Genomic DNA, 25,851 nt, shown 5'->3' on the forward strand with positions numbered 1-25,851 from the left:
TTTTGAGTCTATTTTCGTGTGTGGTGTAAGGAAATGATCCAATTTTATTTTTCTGCATGTGGCTGTCCAATTTTCCCAACACCATTTATTGAAGAGGCTGTCTTTTTTCCATTGGATATTCTTTCCTGCTTTGTCGAAGATTAGTTGACCATAGAGTTGAGGGTCTATTTCTGGGCTCTCTATTCTGTTCCATTGATCTATGTGTCTGTTTTTGTGCCAGTACCATGCTGTCTTGATGATGACAGCTTTGTAATAGAGCTTGAAGTCCGGAATTGTGATGCCACCAACTTTGGCTTTCTTTTTCAATATCGCTTTGGCTATTCGAGGTCTTTCCTGGTTCCATATAAATTTTAGGATTATTTGTTCCATTTCTTTGAAAAAAATGGATGGTACTTTGATAGGAATTGCATTAAATGTGTAGATTGCTTTAGGTAGCCTAGACATTTTCACAATATTTATTCTTCCAATCCAGGAGCATGGAACATTTTTCCATTTCTTTGTGTCTTCCTCAATTTCTTTCATGAGTACTTCATAGTTTTCTGTGTATAGATTCTTAGTCTCTTTGGTTAGATTTATTCCTAGGTATCTTATAGTTTTGGGTGCAATTGTAAATGGGATGGACTCCTTAATTTCTCTTTCTTCTGTCTTGTTGGTGTAGAGAAATGCAACTGATTTCTGGGCATTGACTTTATATCCTGACACTTGACTGAATTCCTGTACAAGTTCTAGCAGTTTTGGAGTGGAGTCTTTTGGGTGTTCCACATATAGTATCATATCATCTGTGAAGAGTGATAGTTTGACTTCTTCTTTGCCAATTTGGATGCCTTTAATTTCCTTTTGTTGTCTGATTGCTGAGGCTAGGACTTCTAGTACTATGTTGAATAGCAGTGGTGATAACGGACATCCCTGCCGTGTTCCTGACCTTAGCGGAAAAGCTTTCAGTTTTTCTCCATTGAGAATGATATTTGCGGTGGGTTTTTCATAGATGGCTTTGATAACATTGAGGTATGTGCCCTCTATCCCTACACTTTGAAGAGTTTTGATCAGGAAGGGATGCTGTACTTTGTCAAATGCTTTTTCAGCATCTATGGAGAGTATCATATGGTTCTTGTTCTTTCTTTTATTAATGTGTTGTATCACACTGATTGATTTGCGGATGTTGAACCAACCTTGCAGCCCTGGAATAAATCCCACGTGGTCGTGGTGAATAATCCTTTTAATGTACTGTTGAATCCTATTGGCTAGTATTTTGGAGAGAATTTTTGCATCTGTGTTCATCAAGGATATTGGTCTGTAGTTCTCTTTTTTGATGGGATCCTTGTCTGGTTTTGGGATCAAAGTGATGCTGGCCTCATAAAATGAGTTTGGAACTTTTCCTTCCATTTCTATTTTTTGGAACAGTTTCAGGAGAATAGGAATTAGTTCTTCTTTAAATGTTTGGTAGAATTCCCCCAGGAAGCCGTCTGGCCCTGGGCTTTTGTTTGTTTGGAGATTTTCGATGACTGTTTCAATCTCCTTACTGGTTATGCGTCTGTTCAGGCTTTCTATTTCTTCCTGGTTCAGTTGTGGTAGTTTATATGTCTCTAGGAATGCATCCATTTCTTCCAGATTGTCAAATTTGTTGGCGTAGAGTTGCTCATAGTATGTTCTTATAATTGTCTGTATTTCTTTGGTGTTCGTTGTGATCTCTCCTCTTTCATTCATGATTTTATTTATTTGGGTCCTTTCTCTTTTCTTTTTGATAAGTCTGGCCAGGGGTTTATCGATCTTATTAATTCTTTCAAAGAACCAGCTCCTAGTTTCGTTGATTTGTTCTATTGTTTTTTTGGTTTCTATTTCATTGATTTCTGCTCTGATCTTTATGATTTCTCTTCTCCTGCTGGGTTTAGGGTTTCTTTCTTGTTCTTGTTCTTTCTCTAGCTCTTTTAGGTGTAGAGTTAGGTTGTGTACCTGAGACCTTTCTTGTTTCTTGAGAAAGGCTTGTACCGCTATATATTTTCCTCTCAGGACTGCCTTTGTTGTGTCCCACAGATTTTGAACCATTGTGTTTTCATTATCATTTGTTTCCATGAATTTTTTCAACTCTTCTTTAATTTCCTGGTTGACCCATTCATTCTTTAGAAGGATGCTGTTTAGTCTCCATGTATTTGGGTTCTTTCCAAATTTCCTCTTGTGATTGAGTTCTAGCTTCAGAGCATTGTGGTCTGAAAATATGCAGGGAATGATTCCAATCTTTTGATAACGGTTGAGACCTGATTTAGGACCGAGAATATGATCTATTCTGGAGAATGTTCCATGTGCACTAGAGAAGAATGTGTATTCTGTTGCTTTGGGATGAAATGTTCTGAATATATCTGTGATGTCCATCTGGTCCAGTGTGTCATTTAAGGCCTTGATTTCCTTGTTGATCTTTTGCTTGGATGATCTGTCCATTTCAGTGAGGGGAGTGTTAAAGTCCCCTACGATTATTGTATTATTGTCGATGTGTTTCTTTGATTTTGTTACTAATTGGTTTATATAGTTGGCTGCTCCCATGTTAGGGGCATAGATATTTAAAATTGTTAGATCTTCTTGTTGGACAGTTCCTTTGAGTATGATATAGTGTCCTTCCTCATCTCTTATTATAGTCTTTGGCTTAAAATCTAATTGATCTGATATAAGGATTGCCACTCCTGCTTTCTTCTGATGTCCATTAGCATGGTAAATTCTTTTCCACCCCCTCACTTTAAATCTGGAGGTGTCTTCAGGTTTAAGATGAGTTTCTTGTAGGCAACATATAGATGGGTTTTGTTTTTTATCCATTCTGATACCCTGTGTCTTTTGATTGGGGCATTTAGTCCATTAACATACAGGGTAAGTATAGAGAGATATGAATTTAGTGCCATTGTATTGCCTGTAAGGTGACTGTTATTGTATATTGTCTCTGTTTCTTTCTGATCTACTACTTTTAGGGTCTCTCTTTGCTTAGAGGACCCCTTTCAATATTTCCCGTAGAGCTGGTTTGGTATTTGCAAATTCTTTCAGTTTTTGTTTGTCCTGGAAGCTTTTAATCTCTCCTTCTATTTTCAATGATAGCCTAGCTGGATATAGTATTCTTGGCTGCATGTTTTTCTCGTCTAGTACTCTGAATATATCATGCCAGCTCTTTCTGGCCTGCCAGGTCTCTGTGGATAAGTCTGCTGCCAATCTAATATTTTTACCATTGTATGTTACAGACTTCTTTTCCCGGGCTGCTTTCAGGATCTTCTCTTTGTCACTAAGACTTGTAAATTTTACTATAAGTGACGGGGTGTGGACCTATTCTTATTGATCTTGAGGGGGGTTCTCTGAATCTCCTGGATTTTGATGCTTGTTCCCTTTGCCATATTGGGGAAATTCTCTCCAATAATTCTCTCCAATATACCTTCTGCTCCCCTCTCTGTTTCCTCTTCTTCTGGAATCCCAATTATTCTGATGTTGTTTCGTCTTATGGTGTCACTTATCTCTTGGATTCTCCCCTCATGGTCCAGTAGCTGTTTATCCCTCTTTTGCTCAGCTTCTTTATTCTCTGTCATTTGGTCTTCTATATCGCTAATTCTTTCTTCTGCCTCATTTATCCTAGCAGTGAGAGCCTCCATTTTTGATTGCACCTCATTAATAGCTTTTTTGATTTCAACTTGGTTAGCTTTTAGTTCTTTTATTTCTCCAGAAAGGGCTTTTATATCTCCCGGGAGGGTTTCTCTAATATCTTCCATGCCTTTTTCAAGGCCGGCTAGAATCTTGAGAATCGTCATTCTGAACTCTAGATCTGACATATTACCAATGTCTGTATTGATTAGGTCCCTAGCCTTTGGTACTGCCTCTTGTTCTTTTTTTTGTGGTGAATTTTTCCGCCTTGTCATTTTGTCCAGATAAGAGTAGATGAAGGAGCAAGTAAAATACTAAAAGGGTGGCAACAACCCCAGGAAAATATGCTTTAGCCAAATCAGAAGAGATCCCAAATCGTGAGGGGGAGAAAGGGGATAAAAAGAGGTTCAGAAAGAAGAAAAAAAAAAGAAAGAAAAAAGAAACAATTAAAAAAAGAAAACCAATAAAGAAAAAAATATAAAAAGGAAAAAATATATATATATATTAGATAAACTAGTTAAAAAAACGTTAAAAAAGAAAAGGGTAAAAGTTAAAAAAATTTAGCAGAAGAAGAAAAATAAATTGAAAAAGAAAAAAAATTAAATTAACTGCAAGGCTAAAGAATCATGGGGAGAAAGCCATGAGTTCCGTACTTTGCTTTCTCCTCCTTTGGAATTACGCTGCTCTCCTTGGTATTGAAACTGTACTCCTTGGTAGGTGAACTTGGTCCAGGCTGGGCTTCTTGTTGATCTTCTCGGGGAGGGGCCTGTTGTAGTGATTCTCAAGTGTCTTTGCCCCGGGCGGAGTCGCACCGCCCTTACCAGGGGCCGGGCTGAGTAATCCGCTCGGGTTTGCTTTCGGGAGCTTTTGTTCCCTGGGCGCTTTCCGTAGAGTTCCAGAGGGCGGGAATGAAGATGGCGGCCTCCCGGTCTCCGCCCGGAGGAGCCGAGAGCCCGGGGCCCCACTCCTCAGTGCGCCCTCAGAGAACAGCGCCGATTTACTCCCGTCACCCTGCCTCCTGCCGCGCTCCGAGCTGCCCGAGCCTGCGACCGGTTCAAGGTAACCCCGAGCTTAGAGCTTACTCCTCGGCTCTGTCTCTGTAGCCGGCTTCCCTGTTCTAATACCTGTAAGCTCTGCGACACTCAGACACCCCTGATCCTTCTGTGACCCTGCGGGACCTGAGGCCACGCTGACCCTGCGTGGGCTTCACCCCGGTTAAGCTTCTGGAGCGATGTCCCTCAGCGGAACAGACTTTTAAAAGTCCCGATTTTGTGCTCCGTTGCTCCGCCGCTTGCCGGGAGCCGACCCCTCCCACCGCGGTCTATCTTCCCGTCGCTTTGGATTCACTTCTCCGCCCGTCCTACCTTTCAGAAAGTGGTTGATTTTCTGTTTCTAGAGTTGCTGTTCTTCTTCTCTTCGATCTCCCGTTGGATTTGTAGGTGTTTACAATCTTTAGATAAGCTATCTAGCTGATCTCCCGCTACCTGAAGTAGTCTCAGCCTGCTACTTCTCCGCCATCTTGACTCCTCCCTCCTAACTTGCAGATCTTTTAATGGATTATCTTATAGTACTGTATGTATTTGTCTTTCATTAGGTAAAAGTTTAAACTGAGGTACAATTACAAGCAGTTGGGCCTATGAAGTTTTTTTTTTTTTAAAGATTTAATTTATTTATTTTACAGTGAGATAGAGAGAGAGAGAGATCACAAGTAGGCAGAGAGGCGGGCAGAGAGAGAGGAGGAAGCAGGCTCCTCGCCGAGCAAAGAGCCCGATGCGGGGCTCGATTCCAGGACCCTGAGATCATGACCTGAGCCAAAGGCAGAGGCTTACCTCACTGAGCCACCCAGGTGCCCCAGTCCTATGAAGTTTTAAGTACTAGTCCTACTGTGGCCACATATTCTCATGGGAAGTATTGAAATTAATGTATTACTTATCAACTTATTCTTTTAATTCAGTTTGTAGTTTATCGGCAGGCCAAATGAGTATTTATAGAAATATCCTTTTTAAGTTATGTATAGTGATAATGTATCAGTTGATACTTGAAATGGATCAGTTAATCCTGAATAATGATGATGGTGATGGCAGCTAACTGAATACTTACTGTGTGCCAATAAGTGGTTAGGTGTGTTGTAACCTTAATACTTACCATGATCCTATGAGGGAGGTGCTATAATTGTTGCCTCCCTTTTCCAAATGAGGTTGTTGATATTCAGAGTCTAAGTAACTAGCCGAGGCCACACAGCCACCGAGTAGCTGGGTAGGAATTGAAGCCAGGTTATCTGTCTTCCCTGCCGGCCCTCTAAAACCACTGTGCTCTAATACCTTAGAATTGAGATAATTTACAAAGGAGTAAATGCAGATTTTAAAAACCTGCCATGTTTCTCAACTTACTATTTGGATATTTTCGAAACTACTGAACATTTGCAGAACAGTTTAATTTAAAGATATACATATTTTAGAGTTATTTATGTCAGGTATTCCTTGATCTTAATATTAAGTTCTCAAACTATCCTGAGTTCATTCAAAACCATTGCACCTTCTTTTCCTTTATACAGAGGTCATGCTTAGGCAGTATCTGTCCTTGCCTCTTTTTCCCTTTATTTCCTTTTTCCTCAGCTTCTAGCTAACGTGTTAAAAATGTGTTAAAGTTAGCATTTAGATCTCTTGAAATTAATGATAGGAAAATTTCAGGATCAGAGCATGTCAGTTTGGGTGTAGGGAAAAGTTTTGAGTAGGCGGGACTTTCTGAGCTTCTCAATCCAGAAACCATACAGGTGGTTTCTTCTGCTACTTCCATTCAAGACCAGTTCTGCTTCCTAGTATCCATGTCCTACCCAGCAGCAAAACAAGCTGTGCTGTTGTCTTTTGACTATGAGGATTCTGTGAATCACTTTTATTAGAGCATGACTTTTGAGTTATTTTTCGGAATGATTTTCATCTAGCCTAAATCTTATCTGTATCTTTTTTGTGATTGTATTAGTTATCTATTGCTGCATAATGAATTTCCCCCAAATTTTGACAGCTTTAAAACAGCAAATGTTCATTATTTCATACATTTTCTGAGGATCAGGAATTTGGGAGCAACTTTCCTGGGTGGTTCTGGAGTTCTAGCTAAGGACTATTGTAATCAAGTGTCATCTGGGGCCATTTGAAGCCTCTAAAGACTTGATTGGGGTGGGGATTCTACTTCTAAGATTACTCACATGGCTCTTTCACCATGTGAAGCTATCCTCATGACATGGCAGTTGCTTCTCTGAGAGTGATGTGTGTTAGGTTCGTTATTAAATGAAATGAGACTGAGACAGAGTGAAAGTTATTTAAAGCTTTATTTTATGCCAAGTATTAGAAGTCAGACTGATTGGCCAGGGGAACGAGACTGAAACAAAGTTAAAGTTATGCAAAACTTTATTCCATGCTAAGCATTAGAAGTCAGACTGACCGGCCAGGGCCGTCTCCAAAGAGAGCGACCACCCCCAGCTTACACGCTCAAGAATTGACTGACCAGTCAGGGCTGCCTCTGAAGAGAGCGACCCCTTTCAGTCTCACAGACTAATTTTTATAGAGCAAAAGCTTGGGCAGACGTAGGTGGCTAATGAGATTGTAACATACACAGAAAGTTGCATGGTCATGTTAGGTCATATGCAGGTGGCCAATTGAATTACAGTTTACCCTATAGTAGCTGTTTGAACTAACCTATTACTCTCGTTAGAATTGGCGCTCAAGTTTGGCCCCCAAAAGGTGGAGTTTACATTCTTTGGTGGTTAGGGAGACAGTATGTGTACTTTTACTGATTGGATGTCTCCACCTGGCCTGACTCGTTCTTGTATTCTGGGCTCTGTTATCAGGAACTGGCCGACCTGACCTTGTATTTTGGGCTCTGTTATTAGGAACTAGCCGACCATACTTTACTGGTTTCCCAGACTTGCTTCTTAGTAAGTTTCTCTGGGGGCGGGGGCAGGGTCAGTTTAAGTTTTACTGCACAAACAACAAAATGGCTTTTAACCAAGATGGAGTCACTCTGGCTAAATAGGTCCTTACAATGTGTGTGTGAGAGAGAGAGAGGCCATCTTTTATAACCTAATTTTGGAAATGACATACTGTACCATTACTGCCATGGGATGCTGTTAGTCACATAGACACAGACCCCAGTACAGTGGAGGGGTGTCAATCCCAGGAGGTAGGGCATCATTGGGTGCCATCTTTAAGGCTGGCTCTGGCAATGGTCCGTGAGGGTAATTTGCTTCATAGGAGGATGAGGAAGGCTAAAGTCAGTGGACAAAACAAGCACTTGATCTAAAATCAGAAGGAATGCAGAACTGAGCCTAGTTTGGATACTATTAAAAAAGGCAGTTTAAACAGTAGATTCCTGGCTCTGAGCCTTGCTGGCTCAGTTAGTTCACTTGATGCATTTGTTCAGCTGATAGCCCTCAAGCATCTGCTTCATGCCAGGGCCCGTGTTGAACACTGAAATACTATAGTTCATGAGGTGTCTTGTCACTGTCTCCATGGGGGTAAGAATAATCTTGGAACTCCTCCTTTTTGTGAAAAAAATTTTTTTTAGAGATTTATTTATTTATATATTTATTTGACAGGGAGGGGAGAGAGAGAGAGAGAGAGAGATAGCGAGAGAGGGAAGCAGGCTTCCCATTGAGCAAGAAGCCTATGTGGGGCTTGATCCCGGGACCCTGGTATCATGACCTGTGCGGAAGGCAGACACTCAACGACTGAGCCACCCAGGTGCTCCCCTTCTTGTGAATTAATGATCACTATACCTACCTCACTGGATTTTGTGGCGATTAAATTAAACGAGATAACATAAGCAAAACATCTGGACCCTGTGCGTGCCAATATAATTTAGCAAGTATTTTTATCACAGCTCTGTCACATTTATAGTTTTTGTCTCTATAGATTTGTTTCTATATAGAACTGAGCAAAATCTGTTTTATTTAGTCTAAAATCTTCTCAGGGTAGTTAGTGTAAACACCAAGCATGTCGGAGACGTGCTAGCAAATAACCACTCAGGCAACAGCCTGCTATGCGCCATGACTACATCCTTTTGGGCCTGCCCCAGACCATGGCAGCAGCAGCCTGGTGCCCTGCCCCTCAGCTCCTCAGTTGTTGGATGCCCAGGAAACCATATGTCCACTTAGGCCCCTTGAATACTGTTTACTGTGCCCTTGTATAGGCTGTGGTTCTGTGATCTGTCTTCTCTTTGGAAAGATTGCTAGGAGTGTCCTGTGGGGATGGTGGCTTGTGCTGTGCTGAGACCTTTATTAGCAAGAGTGGTTTGGCAACCTCAAAGACAGGTTTGAGATCCTTATGATGATGCTAAGCCACTTTTCAGCGTTTGTAGAGAAGCGGGTTTTGTGCATGGCGATTGTTTCTTAGAGAACACATAGACTTTCTTTCTGCCTGCTCTCAGCTGTGTTTCAGAATGCAGAGTGCTGTGGGACGCCTGAGTGGCTCAGTCCTTAAATCTGCCTTCAGCTCTGGTCATGATCCCGGGGTCCTGGGATGGAGCCCTGCATTGAGCTCCCTTCTCTGTGGGGAGCCTGCTTCTCCTTCTCCCTCTCCCTCCACCTGCAGCTCTGCTTACTTGTGCTTTCTCTCTGACAAATAAATAAAGTCTTAAAAAAAAAATAGAATGCGGAATGCTGGTTGTGAGTAGGTAGGGTCTCTAGAAATCATTTCAGAGACTCCCGTGCTTTCATAATTCCTAAACCAGCAAAGTCCACCTCTGTGACATCAACCAAAGAGAAGCTGGAGTGCTGGAGAATGTTCGTTTCCTGATTGATGTGGGACCTTTGTTAACAGGATTGGTCATTGTGAAAGTACAAAGTAGAATTTAAAATTGGGATTTTGTGAAATTATTCTTCTGGGAGGAAAAGTGCTGACTCTTCTATTTTATATTTAATTTAAATTTATTATTACTATTTTAAAGTTAAATTCTATTTAATATTTACTTTAAAATTTTTAAAATTTGAAACAAAATTATTTAAAATGTTCCCAATATCTCCAGAATAGAAATCCCAACTAAGTGATATAGCCGTGGGCTGACTTAGAGAAATGATTAACTTCTGTATGTGTTTCTGTCACTGGGCTAAATTCCTCAAGAACAGTCTGTTTCGGCTCTCTTTGTTTTCCCCCCGCCCAGGTGAGCAGGGGTGTATCCAGTTGGGGCTCAGCAAGTGCCGGGTGACCAGGCCTCCTCTGCTCTCTGTCGCTTCTCTCCTGATGTGGGACACCTGGCTGAAGTTGCCTTGTCAATTTGGAAGAAAGCTATGTCTGTTTCCTTTGAAATAACAGAAGGCAAATGCTTCCACTTGAACTCTGGTCTGTAATCTAGGGACGTGAGAATATTTGGTCTGGCAAAGTGTTGCATTTTTACTCTGTGAGTGCAGGATATGTACTGGTATGTGTGTACACGGTTCAGTCTACTGTAAGCACTTTGTCTCTTAGCCAGACAACTGTGTGGCCAACAGCACCTTGTTGTTAAGTCCTAGATCTTTTTTTATAGTTGTTACCACCGATAATCAGAGCCTTAGATTGAAGATAATTCCATTGACTAAGAACCCAGCAGTCCAGCCTGGACTAACTTGGAAACCTGGATATAGAATAGTGAAATGGCAAAGGTTCATGGGAAAGATGGTATTTGCTGTGAACTGATAGTTTCTTTTGAATTACCTAATAAATAATAATAATGAAAGATTAGTATTTAAAAATTAATCAACATTGCATTAAATACACTGGGATTGTGCTATATCATTACAAGGTTTAAGAAGAGATATGGTAAAGACTAAAAAGAAGAAAGTTTAAAAATTTTTAGTTGCTAAAAATATAGTGAAAAGAAGAGGCATTGCTATTAGATTCAGTAAAGCAGATAACATGAATACCCCATTTATCAGAGGAGGAAATTAAAATAATACACACACACACACACACACACACACACACATATTTAAGTCTTAAATCTAAAATTTAGACAACTAAAACCAAGCATACATACCACTCGTTTCCAGGCAAGATTTTTTTTTGTGTATGAACATAAAGAAGAAAATAGCTTTTTTTAAAAAAATTGGAGATACATTTTATAATGAGTTTTACATTTTTTTAATGATTGGTATTAAAATAGTCAATAAACAAGCTGCAAAGTGAGGTTAATTTAATGCATAAACATAAAACACTAGAATTAGTGACAGTTCTTTATGAAGGGAAGTTGAGTTTTCTAGGGAAATTTTTATTCAAAGAAAAGTTTACGCCATCCAGTACATGAGTGAATTCTCATAAAAGGTTCAGCCACTACTTAGCAATACAAAAAATATATGAAGTTTCATGTTCCATTACTGGATTAATAAAGTATTCAAAAGAAGGTCTAAAATTTGTCTTAGAATTTATGTCTTTCAATTCAATTCAACAAAGATTATAGTAAACAATAAAGTTATACTGTATTCAGCTAAGTATATTAAATTCTGAGAATTTGAGAAACCGGCTCACAGAACCTTAGGAAATATGTTTCTTAGAACCTAATCTAGTCATCCTTAATTGTGTCTTAGTCCTCTTGGGAAGTCTCACGTGATTCCAAAAAGACTGCTTGAGGAAAGGGAAAAAGGAAGATTCATTACTGAGTTGTAGGCCACTCTTTGTGGTGCTTTATTGCATCGGGAAGGTGCAGAGTTGAATGAAAGAGGAGTTCTGAGTTTTGAGTTGTGGCCTTCCCTTTTCTGGAGTTTAACAAGAGTCTAGGAAGTAATTAAATATATCATCATCATGGCTGACTTATGTCAAAACTATACACACTTTTTATTATACTTAATTAAATGCATAATCAAATGACTAATGTTTCATTATTTCTTAAGTTGGTATTTAATGAACGTTTTATTGAATTCTTCTCAATGAACAGAGATTAAAGCACCATTTCCTGGTTTCTTTTCCTGTGGTTAAGTAAGTCCTTTGACATATGGCTACGCACAGTTAATGGTGGTTTACGTATCCGTCTGTTCTATTAGTTTGTTTTCTTTCCTTCTTTCTTTTTTCCTCCCTCCCTCCCTCATTCCCCCCTCCTTCCTTCCTTCCTTCCTTCATCCCTCCCTCCCTTCCCTCCTCCTTCACTTCCTTTCTTCCTTCCTTCCTTCATTCCTTCCTTCATTCTTTCTTTCTTTGCATTCTATTAGTTTTTCAGGATGGAAAAAGGAACATGGTCACTCTTGCTGAGAGTTAACCTGACTCTTCTTCTAGCAATAGCATGTAAACCAACTGGGCTTCTGAGAGCTTTCCCTATGTGACTTAACCCCATGTGCACATTTCTAGACTTTGGAATGTAGTGTGCTTGTAAATAGCTTTTCTTCTCTTTCCTCATTTTTTTTCTTTATTAGATTTAAAATCATATTATTGGGCATTTTATGCTTGTAGTAAACTTCTGTAAATATATTTTGCTTTGTTTCAATTCATGGTATGACCAATGCCATATTGTATATGAAAGTGATATATAATAATCCCTGAAGATACTTCACATCTTGTCATTCAATAACACATACGATTTTTAACTCTTCTGACATCATCTAAAAGCCAGAGGAAACCCTATCATAATTTTAACCCCTAGAAAGTCAATCAATAACTAAAACCAAAACAAAATAAATAAAAACTGATTATCTGTACTTATGAAATGAGATTTCAAATTGCTATTTTGGTCCATTATAAAAATTTGTCATATTTTTGCATCAGCATTATCTCACTTAATTTCTTAACAGCCTCTCTCTCTGCAAAGGAGTAGTATCCCCATTTTGCAGATGAAAAGGCTGAGCTCAAGTTTATCGAGCCTGGAAGTAGGGGAGCAGAGCTTTTCATCTGTTGTGAAGTACTCTCCTCTCCTAGCCACTCATTTTCATTCTGTTTTTGCAGCTTATACTCATTTTTACCCAGCTATTAAATGTCCCAGCTCTTTCCACTTGTTCCACACATGCATTTTCCCTTTTCCCTTTGCTACATTCCTCTGTTTGTATCCTTCAAATCTGAGCTAAGTCATCATATTGCCAGGAAACCATCCTTGAACTCTGGTTGAGATCAGCTCTCTCCATTATATACTCTAGAAGCACCATGTTCTCACTGTCTTTGGATTCATCAGGTTATTTTCCATTTCTTTTGATTTCTTTTGTGGTTGATTAAAGGCATACAAGATGGTGGGTGATTAATGGCGTACACTTAGTCTATAAGCTCTGAGGGTGAGTGCTGTGCGTGGTTTATTTCCCTGTGGTATACTTCGTCCCAGCATAGCTCTTGGCACATACAGGCTCAATTCTTTTTTTTTTTTTTTTTTTTTTCTCAAATGAATTACTTATCTCTATTAGAAGTGCTTCTATCGTCATTAAAATGAAAAGAAGTAGAATTAAAACCTATTGATACTGAAAGATTATTGCTCTGAAATTATCTGTAGGTTATTTATTGTTACATTTTTGTCTAGGTTGATACGTTTTCTTTGACTAGAAGTTATATCAAATGTACTTTAGTTTTTTATCATATAGATTCTATTGTAGCAGTGTAACAAACATCTTAAATTTCAAGTTTGATTGTATTCGTCAGGGTTCCCCAGAATAACAGAATCAGTGGATATGTGTGTAAAGGGACTTATTGTAAGAATTGGCTCACATGATTATGGAGGCTGACAAGTCCCAAGATCAGCAGGGTGAGCCAGCCAGCTAGATACCAAGGGGAGCTGATGTAATAGTCTGAGTCTGAAGGCCAAAGAACCAGGAGAACTGAGGCTGTGGTTTAAATCGGAAGACCCTCAGGCTTGAGACACAACCCATGTTTCAGCTCAAGTCCAAAGGCAGGAGAGAGCTAATGTCCCAGTTTGGAGGAAGTCAGGCAGGAGGAATTGTCTTTACTCAGGAGAAGGTGAGTCTTTCGTTCTGTTGGACTTCAACTGATTGGATGAGGCCCACCCATGTTGGGGAGGGCAAGCTCCTGTTTTCAGTCAGTGAATTCACATGTTAATCTCATCTGAAAATACTCTCACAGATATACCCAGAATAATATTTGACTAAATATCTGGACACCCTGTGTTCTACTCAAGTTGACATATAAAATATACAGTCATGTTGATTGGTTGAACAAAATTTCTTCTAGGTTTCTACTTTTCCACCTTTTTTTTTTTTTTTCCTGTCTCATTAGTGTGAGGTAGTTGCCTTATAATTTTCTTCAAATGCTGCAATTCACAGGGCGTGTTCCATCTGTGCCTGACTTCTTGGTCACTCCACACATCAAAGCTACCTTTTCAGTGGACTTGTCTGCAACTTTTCTGCAATACCTAGGGTTACAGCTAGGCTTGTTGCTTGCCATAACCTAAACCACCCTTTGCAATGCTGTGACTTTGCCAACATCGTTTTCCCTATTTTTTTTTAAAAAAGATTTTATTTATTTATTTGACAGAGATCACAGGTAGACAGGGAGGCAGGCAGAGAGAGAGGGAGAAGCAGGTTTCCCGCTGAGCAGAGAGCCCGATGTGGGGCTTGATCCCAGGACCAAGCAGAGCCAAAGGCAGAGGCTTAACCCACTGAGCCACCCAGGTGCCCCATTGTTTTCCCTATTCTAATAGACCCATTCCCTCTCGATCTTATCTTGTCCAAAATTTACCCAGCTTACAGGGTTCAGAGTGAATTTTAAATGCTGTTATGGAACTGCCTCTAAAAATTGCAGAGCTGCTGCTCTCTGTACAACTGTCTTGGGCCCTTTTTGCTTTGCGGTAATTTAACCAGTTTCTATTCCTTTTCCATCAGGAGCATGTAAAGTTCTACAGAGTAGGAACTGGCTTGGGCATTCTTGTGAGTATGGATCTTTGCAGTCCTATGTGCATTATGTGCAGCAATAGATGTGTTGAATGGACATTCAGCTTCTCTCCTAGGTTTTTGAGTTGACTTTTGGTATGTTGAGTGGAGTGTGGTTGGCCTGCTTCTGGTTCTCTTTCCAGGAAGCACATCTTGTCTAATCTGTTCTCTTATTTCCAGTTAGTTAAAACACTCTCAATTGTTGGCTAAGTTTTGAATTCTTAAGAATTCATTGGGAAGGGGAAGTTGATCCCCCAACCCTTTTTGTAGCAACTTCCACTTTCCTGAATGACAACCTTGCCTTTATGGTCTTATTAATTCAAAAGGAAAGGACAGTTATTTTTCTCTTACTTAGTTCAGTTCAGTGGATCCTTTGTGGATCGCCTCAATGAGCAAGGGGTTGAGTCAGGTACTGATATATCTACGTAGGTGAATATGATGTAGGGCCTGCCCACAGGGAACCAGCGATCTTTGGGGAAGGAGAGACCTGTGTTTAGCTAATTCTGATCCCATTTAGAATAATAAATATTTTGGGAATGATAATTTATATATAATTTGAGGTTATAATCTCTTCCCCCATGGAGCCTATAGCCCAGTTAGGGGATAGAGCTAAGTAAATACAGATCAGGATGGTAAATACTTTGATAGGGACAGCATAGATGGTTAGGGAGGCATGTGTGGGGAACTTTTGCCCAGACTCGGTTATATGATAATTTGGTTGAAATTCTCTTTTCTGATATGATATGGACCAATACTTGGTCAGGTAATAGAAAAAGTTTGTGCTAGTAGGGAATCATAGAATTGATATTTCAACCATTTTATTTTAAGTTTTATAAGTATACATTGATTCTTTAATTTTTTTTTGATTTATGACCAAAGCCATCTTGATTCTGAGTATAGGTTTTCTCACTAGTGTTTGTGATCATATTTTTTTCATAACTATTCCTTAAAGTATTCAGTTTTGCTATTTTTAAAGTAGTCTGAGTAAATCCTCTTTCTTGTAAAGCAACCTGAGTGCAGTCCAGATTTATGATTTTCCCCCATCTTTTAGATTTGCTTTGCCTTCTGTATCTTGACAGTTTTTTTTTTACAGCCTTACCTTGAGTCTTTTCAAAATACACAACTGACTTTCTTAGAAACAATTGCATTTTTTTCTTACTCATGTCTTTTGTTTATGTAACATTTAGTGAAGTTACTAATTAAATAGCTTGTACAAGTGACATTAACCTGTGGGAACAAACACAATGGACTCTTGGGATGCAAGCACACAAGTCAAGTGGTGAGGGCAGAGGTGTGTGGGCAAAGCAGAGAGCAGGCTGCTCGCTGAGAAGACTTGGGGCATCGTTCGGCAGATTTGATGCAGAGTGTTGGGTAAATCTGGGGGATGTGTTAAATGGAGGTCGGTTAAAAGAGATTCTGTTGTAAAATAGAGCAAATATACTATGCAAACACAATATGTTCTTTAATTGATTGTGTATAAAATAGCCGCTCAGTTCCCTGTAGCATAATCTTATTTTAAAGTGTCTTAGTCTATCAATATTGATAACTTACATCTAAATAAAATAGCTAAGTTACAGGTTTTTTTCTGTGAAGAACCTCCGTTTCCCAGGATCAAATCATGTGTTTTCCATGTAGCAAAATTTTCTTTTTATTCTTCTGGTTTTTTCTGTTCACTTTTTTCTCCATGATGTCAGATTTGTTCTATAAGATGCTTCGAAGATAACTATCTTTGCTTGAGCCCCTCAGAGAAAGATAGCATATATGTTAGTGATTAGTGATTGTTGTTTTTTATTTATGGACTTAGTTTTTTGCTTAATATAGTATCTCATTTCTGGGAATCATATTAAACAGTTTCTTTGCTTGGTGGCTGATTATGAGCTGTGATTAGAAAAGAGAACATTTGAGTGGCTCCTGGGCGGCCCAGTTGGTCAAGCATCTGACACCTGATCAGCTCTGGTCATGATCTCGTGGGTCATGGGATCGAGCCCTGTGTAGGACTCTGCACTCAGCAGGGAGTCTGTTTCCGCTCTTCTCCCTCTGCCTCTCCATGTGCTTGTTCTCTTTTTCTCTCTCAAATAAACAAATACATCTTTTAAAAAAAAGAAAGGGGACCATTTCATTTATATTTGTTTAAAACTTCATTTTTTATAGGACCTGATTAATGCACCATAAACATGAAATTAAATTACTGTACACAGTTCACTCTTTAAAATACACCTGTCATTTTCCTGCTGCATGTGATTTGCCTTGATTTCAAGACATTTTCTTCTTATTCACCAAGAAAATAATTTAAAAAGGTATTATTTTGTTGAAGTCATTGTATCAGTCAACTTTTGCCAAGAAGACTGGTCTAACATGTAACCTTGAAGTCCTAGTGGTTAATAGCAACAGAGATTTAGTTCTCATCCACACAAGTGCAGGCTATTGGAGGCTGTGACTTTTTCCAACGTTCGGTTCCACTTGGTTCTAGAGGAACAGTCCTTACCAGAGATGCGTTTTCCTGGAGGAAGGGAGAGAGCAGTCACCCAAACGTGATGACTGTCTTAAAGCTTTCTCTTGGATATGGCTCACCTTGCTTCCAGTCACGTTTCATGGGTCGATAGAAGTCACGTGGTCAAGCCTGATCCAGTACCCACCTCTCACAGACACCACTGCAAGACTCTGAGCTACATCGCTACTTGGTACAGTCCTCTTCCCGGGATGGGAGTGAATAAATAAGAATGCGATGGTCTATTACAGTTAGACCTTATTTTAAAGGTTTTTGGTTTTATTGTTACATGAGTATTAATATATTTTGTGAAATTTACTGTGGAAATGAGTTTTTACTGATATTTTTCAGCTTTGTACATTGAGCTCTGCTGAAATGATACTGATACACAAGTGGAGACTGAATTAGAGTTTTTGTAAAGAAGAATTAAGTGAGAGGATAGTAAATATGGAATTCTTCCTATTTCATTACATTTTGTTTTCCCCACTTTTGTCACTTGTCTCCTCCTTCTATCGGTAACTGGGTTGGAGTCCAAACTTTTCTTTTCATCCACGCTGGTAGAGTTTCAGTTTGTAACCTCTAGAATTTTGAAGTTGATTTCCTATTGCTGGAGAATCTGAATTCTCACTACTTACTACCTTTTTAATACAATGAATTGTGTCTTCGCCAGTTTCACAATCACGATTTTTTCTTACATCATCCACATGTGCACAACAGTCTGCCAACAAATAAACAGAAACCAAGCTGCAGACAGGCGCAGCTGGAACACCGAATCACGCTTGGCCTCTTCTAGAGTTTTATTTATTTGCACACAGTGGGGATGACATTTCCTTGCAAAACAAGAGTCATTTACTTTTGCTGTTTTGAAATAACAGAACTGAACCTCAAATGCATGAGTTCACGAAATCTTTCCTAGTGGGGCATGGTACTTGAGAAGGGACAGTGGGCAAATTGTCAAAGAAAGCTGAGGTTTTTGAGGTTTTGGGTATTGGAAGGAGATAGGAAATTTGAAAAGTAGGTACACCTGTATATCCAGGAGTAAATGCTTTGTGATATTGATAGAATCGGAAAGAATTAGACTGGAAGGCATTGTGAGTTTATTTGGTTCTAGCTACTGCCACAATACAGAAGCAGTCACTTTGAGAAAATCTCATTAAGTGGTGGCTTTCATTATTCTGTGTAATTTCAGAGAAGCCCCCTCCCCCAGTCTTACAAGGTTGTGTACCCAGCTTTCCACTCTTAATTCTTCTTCACAGGGTGAAGTCTGAGAGGAACAGCAATGATCACATCATTCTGTATGCATGCTTCTCTCTTTAGCTTTGTTAACTAGTGCTTCAAAAAGAAATTATTTCACTTGTGATTGAATCTAGCTCTGGAAGGGATAAGATAATGAAGTCTACCTCCATCCTTTTACAGATGAAGTAAAAGAGTTCCAAAGATGGTAAGAGACTCGTCCAAGGTGAAAGGGCCCAAGTGGTAAAGGCAAAGCCAGAAGAACCATCTTGACTCCTAATTAAGGGTTCTTACTTGGTATATGGCATATAATTGGCTATTTTAAGAGTATATTAATATCAGATCTACATAACAGGATATAAGGTTTTCCTGTGGATGAGATTGAGGCGACATAGTAAATAATAAATGTCTGATCTTTTCCTAAAAAAGGAAATTATTTTGTGAGTCATTGAAAAGTAAGCAGAAAAAAAAAAAAAAATATGTGAAGACAAATTCCCTTTAGCTCTTAAATGCATTGGGTTATTTTAGGCTCCGTTAGGAAATATTTTATCCAGTAAAATTGAAATTGTAGCTGTAATGATTAACTAATTCCATTTCATCCCGACCTCATCATGCCAGTTCTCACAGTTCTAGTTCTAGACTGGCTCTAGAATTTACTAAGTGTGAGCTTTGCAATTTATTTATCATCTATGAGCCTCAACTTTCCCATTTGTAAAATGTGAACTGGTTGGAAGAGTTCTTCTGGGAGATGGACCCTGATGCTGACCATCTCTTAGGTGCCTACTGTCTATCACGCTTACTTTTTATACTCCTTATTTTTTAATCTTTTAGGTAGGTGCTATTGATCCCATTTTGTAGATAAGGTAATTAAATGAAGTTAAGATAACCTTTCCTAAGGATACGTTGCTAATAAGTTGTGTGCTAGAATCCCAAGTTAATTTATATGATTCCAAAGTAGAATCTCTTTGTCCAATGTCCTAGGAAATTCACTTGACATTTCCATCTGTATCTTACAAGGTTACTGTGAAAATCTGATGAAATAAAGTAATTGAAATCTTTAGAAAACTGCAAAGTGCTTTACTGGTGTGAGGTATTATTTCTTTTATGTGTTCTTAGCCACTTACCAGAAATTAACAGTAAGATCCAAGGCATAAATAAATTGTATTTTTTCTGCTTTATGGATGAGGCAGTTGAGGCCCATAGGGATAAGGAAGGATGCCTACATAGGCAGAAAGTGACAGAGTTGTGTCAGTTTGTAGTCTGATTCTAAAGCCCTAAAGTCTAAAGACTGCCTCCTCATGTTCCTCTCTGGATCTGAGTTTTTACTCTGGCATAGAGGCTGATTTCATCACCCCTGGGCTCATTCCTGTGATGGAACTTCCCAACCGGTGTGCTAAGACACCCAGTGGGCTAAGAGTAGGTTACTAGCATGGAAAGAGATAATGACATTGATGATAGTATTTGTTTTTAGGACCATATCCATACAGTTACTCATTCAGACTACATGACAGTTGAATATAACAGTATTTATATGGCTGCCCTTCTCTACTTTATGAATTCAGAAATGGTTATTTTGGTGCATTAGGATTTTGGTGGAGCACCTGCCTCAAGAGAATGCTCTGTAACAGCTCTACCACATGGCACCATCTCCAGCTTTCCTGTTGAATCATCCTGGCCAGGTTACTACCTTTTTTCTGGATTTATTTATCTTCATTACCTAAATTTGTTTAAAAACCCTGACAATGAAGATATTCAGAGAATCTCTTGTGTGTGTAAGTTTGTCTCTAAATTTGAGTTCCATATATGATGTTACCAAAATGATGACTCTAATAAAATATAAGCCACAATTATTTTTTTCAGTATCATTCAGAGAAACAGATAATGTTCTCCTATACTTTACTTATCTGAGTGGATTGTCTCTCTTCAAAGGAAGAGCTTTGAAAGTAGTTTATAACCTAAAATATTTTTTTTCAATTGGGGATTATGAACCACTCTTACTTTGCAGATTTGTTAAAGAACAGTAATTAACCTTAAAAATGGCTGCATTGGGCATGCTTGGGAGGCTCAGTCAGTTAAGCGTCTGCCTTCAGCTCAGGTCATGATCCCAGGGTCCTGGGATTGAGTCCTACATCGGGCTCTCTGCTTAGCGGGGCTTCCCCCTAAGCTTCCTCTCTCTCTTTGCCCCTCCTCCAGGTTGTTCTCTCTCTCTTTCTCTCTCTCTCTTTCTCTCTGTCTCAAATAAATAAATACAATCTTTAAAAAAATGGTTGAATTTTTTGGGTAATATTCTTGGGCACCTGAGTGAAGGACCATGTGAAAATATATTTACATTTACAGAGAAGATACAGATTCAAAACAAAAATCTATAAGTTGGTGTTTTATTTTGGACCTTAAGAAGAATAGTTATTAAATAGAGTAACATCTGTGAATGCTTGAGGGAAAACTGTAACATCAAGGACTCATCTTCGACCCTTCTACTCTCATACTGCATATATATTCTGTCAGGAAATAGCATCTGCTTTCTCTTCAGATCATACTTAATACTTCTCACCATCTCCGTTATTTGTCTGCCATCATCCTCCCAAGTCACCACTATCTGTGACCTGGTTTATTTTAATAGCCTATCACCAAAGGCACATAAAGGAAAGTATCTGCAAACATTTTACTAGTAAGTGCTTTTCTTCCATAGACACAAGCATTTTAGTATTCTTTTGTACTTTTCATTATTTGTAAAATGTTGAGCAACTGTTATGAGTACAGCTTATGCTGTGGGCAACACATGGTAATTCTTATTTGCTGCCTTGAGGAAATTATCTTTGGGAAGATAAGATCAACGCATATTAGAATTTCCTGATCATATGAATTAAATGAAAAAGCCCACAGAAATAAATTATAAATGCCCAATAAAGTTAAAGCATTTCGTATAGAGAAAACCCCTGGAATCTACATGCATTTAGTAGATTAGTGAAGGTTTCATGGAGAAGGACGAAAATGGTCTGTGCCTCAGACGATGCTAAGGAGTTGTAGCAGGGAGTCCACATGGTGTTTTTGCAATTGTACTAAGGCAGGAATGAGGCCAGTGTTTTCTGAGAGGGAGTGTACCAGTTGGCCTAAAGAATAGGATGCAGTTTCATTTGAAGGATAGTTGAAGATGAGAGGACAAAGAGGGTTCAGATTATGGGAGTCTATTTAATAAGACTTTGGAGCCATATTTGGAGATATGACTCATTCTATATGTTGAAAACCCTCAGTTGGAGCTGGGGATTGGGGGATGGACCCAGTCAATATTATTGATAGGAAATCTTAAGTAGAGTTCAGAATGTGGTTTTGGAGAATATGATGGGTATAGTTAGGGTGATCAACTATCCTGGTTTGCCCAGTACTCTTTCAGTTTTAACTGTGAAAGCCCCATGTCCTGGGAAACCCCTCAGTTGCAAGCAAAGCAGATGGCTGGTCACGTTAGGAATAGTTCAGACGGGTGACTGGGATCGAAGGTCCAAACCAGAGTGACGCATTAGTGTGTTAACAAGAGAACAGAGCGTGACAACCAGAAATCCAAAGTAATTCAGAGCTCTGGTAGGCAGTCAGTGGAATTGAATTATATTTTGGCTGAGAGCAATTTGACCAAATGAAATTTAGTCAAAAGCAGCATTGTCATAGCAACTTTATGTGGCACTTGGGTTGAAATAAATTTTGAGAAAAAGGACTGTTTTAACCACTGTCTTTCAAGTTTTATATCATGATGAAACAATAATAATAATAATAATAGCAGAGCTGCCATTCATGAATGCTTATCATATGCCAAGCACCTTACCCGATTTTACAAATATTCTTTTAATTCTTACAACCAACAAGCCTGTGAGATAAGCATTGTTAATTTTCTTCATCTTGCAAATGAGGAAACTGGTGGTTTGAGACTTTGAACCCTGGCCGGCCCAAAGCCTGTGCTGTTTAGTCCCTATGAGGTACAACTTCAGGGTATCAAGAACCAGGTCTGTTTATTATTTATTGTAACACCTGTTAATTCTAGAAACACTGTAACGTATGGACTAGCAGAAGATTCTGCAAAATACTTAAAATTATCCCTTAATTATCCATTAATATGTTTGTTTATATCTTTTTCTTCGTGGGGGCACATTGTATGTATGTATGTATATATGTATACACATACACACACACGTATGACATATATATTTTTTCCCATCAAAATTACATTTTGGTAAATTTTAAAACCAATTGCTAGGTATTTAATTTATTCCAACTTCTGTTGTTGGACATTTAGGCTACTGCAGCTTTTTGATGCTACAAGCAGCTAGCAGTACAAATAATTAGCTGAAAATGATATAAAAAAATGAAGCAAAATGAAACAAGACTAAGAAACAAATTCAGAATGTTGGGCAGTAATGCAGGAGATGGATAACAATTGTATCACTACTCACTCTGTGTTGTATACTGATTACCAACACAATGAAAATCACTGGCTGAGGAATATTTGCTTTTGGGGTGCCTGAGTGGCTCAGTTCGTGAAGTGTGGGACTCTTGGTTTGGCTCACGTTGTAATCTCAGGCTGTGAGATTGGCTTCCTATCCTGTGGGGCTGTGAGCTCAGTGTAGATTCTGTTTGAAGGTTCTCGCCCCCTCTAGTCCTGTTCTCCCCCTACTGGTGCTCTCACACACACTCTGTCTCCCTTTAAATTAAATAATTTTTTTTTTTTTTTTTTACAAAGGAATATTTGCTTTTGAACAGGTCATCCTGTTGAACAGCCTTCTTTCAGCCAAAGCATTTTTAAAAAGATTTTATTTATTTATTAGAGAGAGCATGAGCAGGGGGAGGAGCAGAGGAGGAGGGAAAGGGACAAGGAGACTTTACGCTGAGTGTAAAGCCCTACCTGGGGGCTCAATCCCAGACCTCAGATTGTGACCTGAGTGGAAGTCAAGAGTCTGACGCTCAACCGACTGAGCCATCCTGGTGCCCCCAGCTCAAGCATTTTCAGCAAAATCGCCAGGAACCCATAACAGGAACCATAAGCAGGACCCCAGACCCCAAGCAGAGTCCAGAAGGGTGCTAAATCCTAACATGTAAATGTAAGGAGTGATTTTCTTATGGAGGGATCTATGTTCAGGGGAATAAGCCACAAACCCAATGATCAGAAATGGTGGCTATAAGAAGAAGTAAATTTCAGGATCTGAATATTAGAATAGTCATCAAAGCTGAAACGCAAGGTCAGAGCCAGGCTGATGACAACAGGGAGTTGATGCTGAGTCCCAGGACTTTGGGTCAACACCTTTTAAATCCTTCTTGCCAATCGACATGGAATTGGGCTTGGGGGTGAGCCTACAGGTGAGGAATATGCCCTAAGAGCTCAAGAGAGCTCCAGTGATTAGGAATCTGGCAGGTTCTGGCAATGGAAACTTTTGAAGAAGGAGAACAATATTAATGAAGAGTTGTTATGCAATTAAATTAGTGAAGTGTATGGAAGGAAGCTTCTAAGAGGATACTTCTTAAAATTATTATGGTAGCAAATGAAAGGAAGAGATTCTTGGACTGGGTAGTGGTAGGAATTATACATAGAAAGTATCTATATTTCTATAAAATAAATAGATTGGAATAATACCTGTAATGATAATACCTGTAATGTAATACCTCTTTGTACCATATTTTGGCATACAGACAAGACATGTAGTTGGCCCTTGGTGGCTATATTGCTATTACTTTTATTAAATTGAGATTTTAACTGGTATATTAATTTTTTAAAATTATGGAGTTCCTAAATAGGCATGCTGTGTCTTATGATTGCAGTTTAAGTGAATGTTATCATGTTTTAAAATTAAAAAACGTTATCTTTTCTTGGTGCTATGAAGGCCATCATAAAATTGATGATTAATATTCTGGAGAGATGTTTCAATTAAATTTCTTGTCTATTGATCAGATAAGCACTAAAATTTCTGATTGTATTCTGAAATCTTCATTTGTTGCTTTGGGTAACTTTTGGCAAGTGGTTTCCAAACTCTGGAAATTGCCACTTCTGAGTTAATTTAAAAAGAGACCTCTCTTTTGTTGAGTGTCTGTGTTGTTTTTCGTTTATTTTTGTTGCACAAAGAGTAACAATTGTATAGAAGTTAATTGTGTTCTTAATTAGAAATAACTTTTTTATAGTTTCTGCAGGTTTGAAATTCAAAAAACTTCCAAGGATGCTCTAAATATTATAGAAACATCTTTTAATTAATTGTAGCTGATAGTTAGATTTGTTCAATAACTCGAACTTTTGCATCAAGCCTTTCTTGACCAGAAATGATGAATATGATCATTTCCATTTCTTGCATGGAATTTTCTAATATATATTGTTTTAAAAATTATGAAGATTCTTTTCATTGTAAAAACCAAAACAAAAAAACATATAACAGTATTGAATATAGAATACTTTTCCTCCCAGCCTCCAAACGATAACTGTATAACAGTTTGATGCATATTTTTCCCGACTTTTCATGAGGGTTCTGCTTATGTAAAAATACATACACACACAAATACATGTCTTACACGTTCTTCTCCCTCTCCTCTTCCTTCTCCCATTCACCTTACCTCTTCTTCCTCCTCTTGTCTCTTCCTCCTTAACAAGAGTGTGGTGATAATGACAACAGAGGGAAGGCTTTGTTCTTTGTTCTCTCCGTTATTGAATTTCACTCTTTGGTGGAGCTTATTGTCCTTGTCCTTCCCTCCCCTTGCCTACCACCAAGGTTCAATAAATTCAGGCTATGCTTTGCTTCTCTTTATCCTCAGCAGCCAAACTAGGAGCCCTCCCAGAACAAATCCTCAACTATGTAAAAGACAGCAATTCTGGGTGTTTCTCCTGGGGACAGCAAGCTAAGCAGCCCCAGTTCTGGCCTCCCTGGTGATTGGCCGAAGGCCCAGAGGGGCTTTTTGTACCAGTTCATTCCAAGTGTGAAGTTTCTCTGGGGTTTCCTTGGGAAGTAGTTTCTTTGTAACATTTTTCTTGTGTCTGTTATGGGTTGAAATTTCTTCTAAGTAGTTATCTATCATTTCAACCCTGATTTCTAATCTTCTAGAATTCTGAAAAAAAAAAAAAAATTGATGTATTGATAGCAGAACTTCCTTTCTTTTCTGCTCTCCTGTCATTTCAGTGGAATTTAGGTACACAGGATGATTTAGTCAATTCTTTAAACCTCTCAGGTGCCTGGTCTTTTTTCTGTTTCTGCTCTAGGCTTTTTGGAAATTCTTTTAGGGTTCATTTGCTGTTCCTCTGGCTTATATTATAAATTGTAATTTTTTTCCTTCCAGTTTTGGATTTAATATTAATCATAATTAGGTCATTGATAGCACATTGTTCTCTAGGTGCAGAAATGACACCATTACTTAACAAATTTCTTCTTACTGCATTTACGGACCTCCACAAGGTATTACTGCATTAGACAAATTAACAATGTGAAATTCACTTTTAGAAATATAAATAGACTTTCATTTGATATCTATAAATGTCACTATCTGTAATATATATTTGTATTTTATTTGCCAGGTGACTGAATGTTGTCAGTTTCCTTTTTCAGTACCTAGATCAGTTGGAGATATAAAAAACGGGCACATGGTACTCAGTGTATCTTAAAATAATTTCTTCATTACTATTAGAAACAAATGAGTGGATCAACATTTTTAAAATTATTTGTCATACAACAGCATATTTTTAAATTTT

At 38.6% G+C, this 25,851-nt stretch overlaps 1 protein-coding gene across 3 annotated transcripts in view; it reads left to right on the forward strand.

Moving 5' to 3' along the window:
- LOC111155690 (PR/SET domain 5) overlaps positions 1-25,851 on the forward strand; it is a 222,148-nt gene that overhangs the window by 86,142 nt on the left and 110,155 nt on the right. The window lies entirely within an intron of this gene.

Source organism: Enhydra lutris, unplaced genomic scaffold (genome assembly GCF_002288905.1).
Source record: "Enhydra lutris kenyoni isolate GAN:26980312 unplaced genomic scaffold, ASM228890v2 scaffoldscaffold3, whole genome shotgun sequence".
Taxonomy (NCBI): domain Eukaryota; kingdom Metazoa; phylum Chordata; class Mammalia; order Carnivora; family Mustelidae; genus Enhydra; species Enhydra lutris.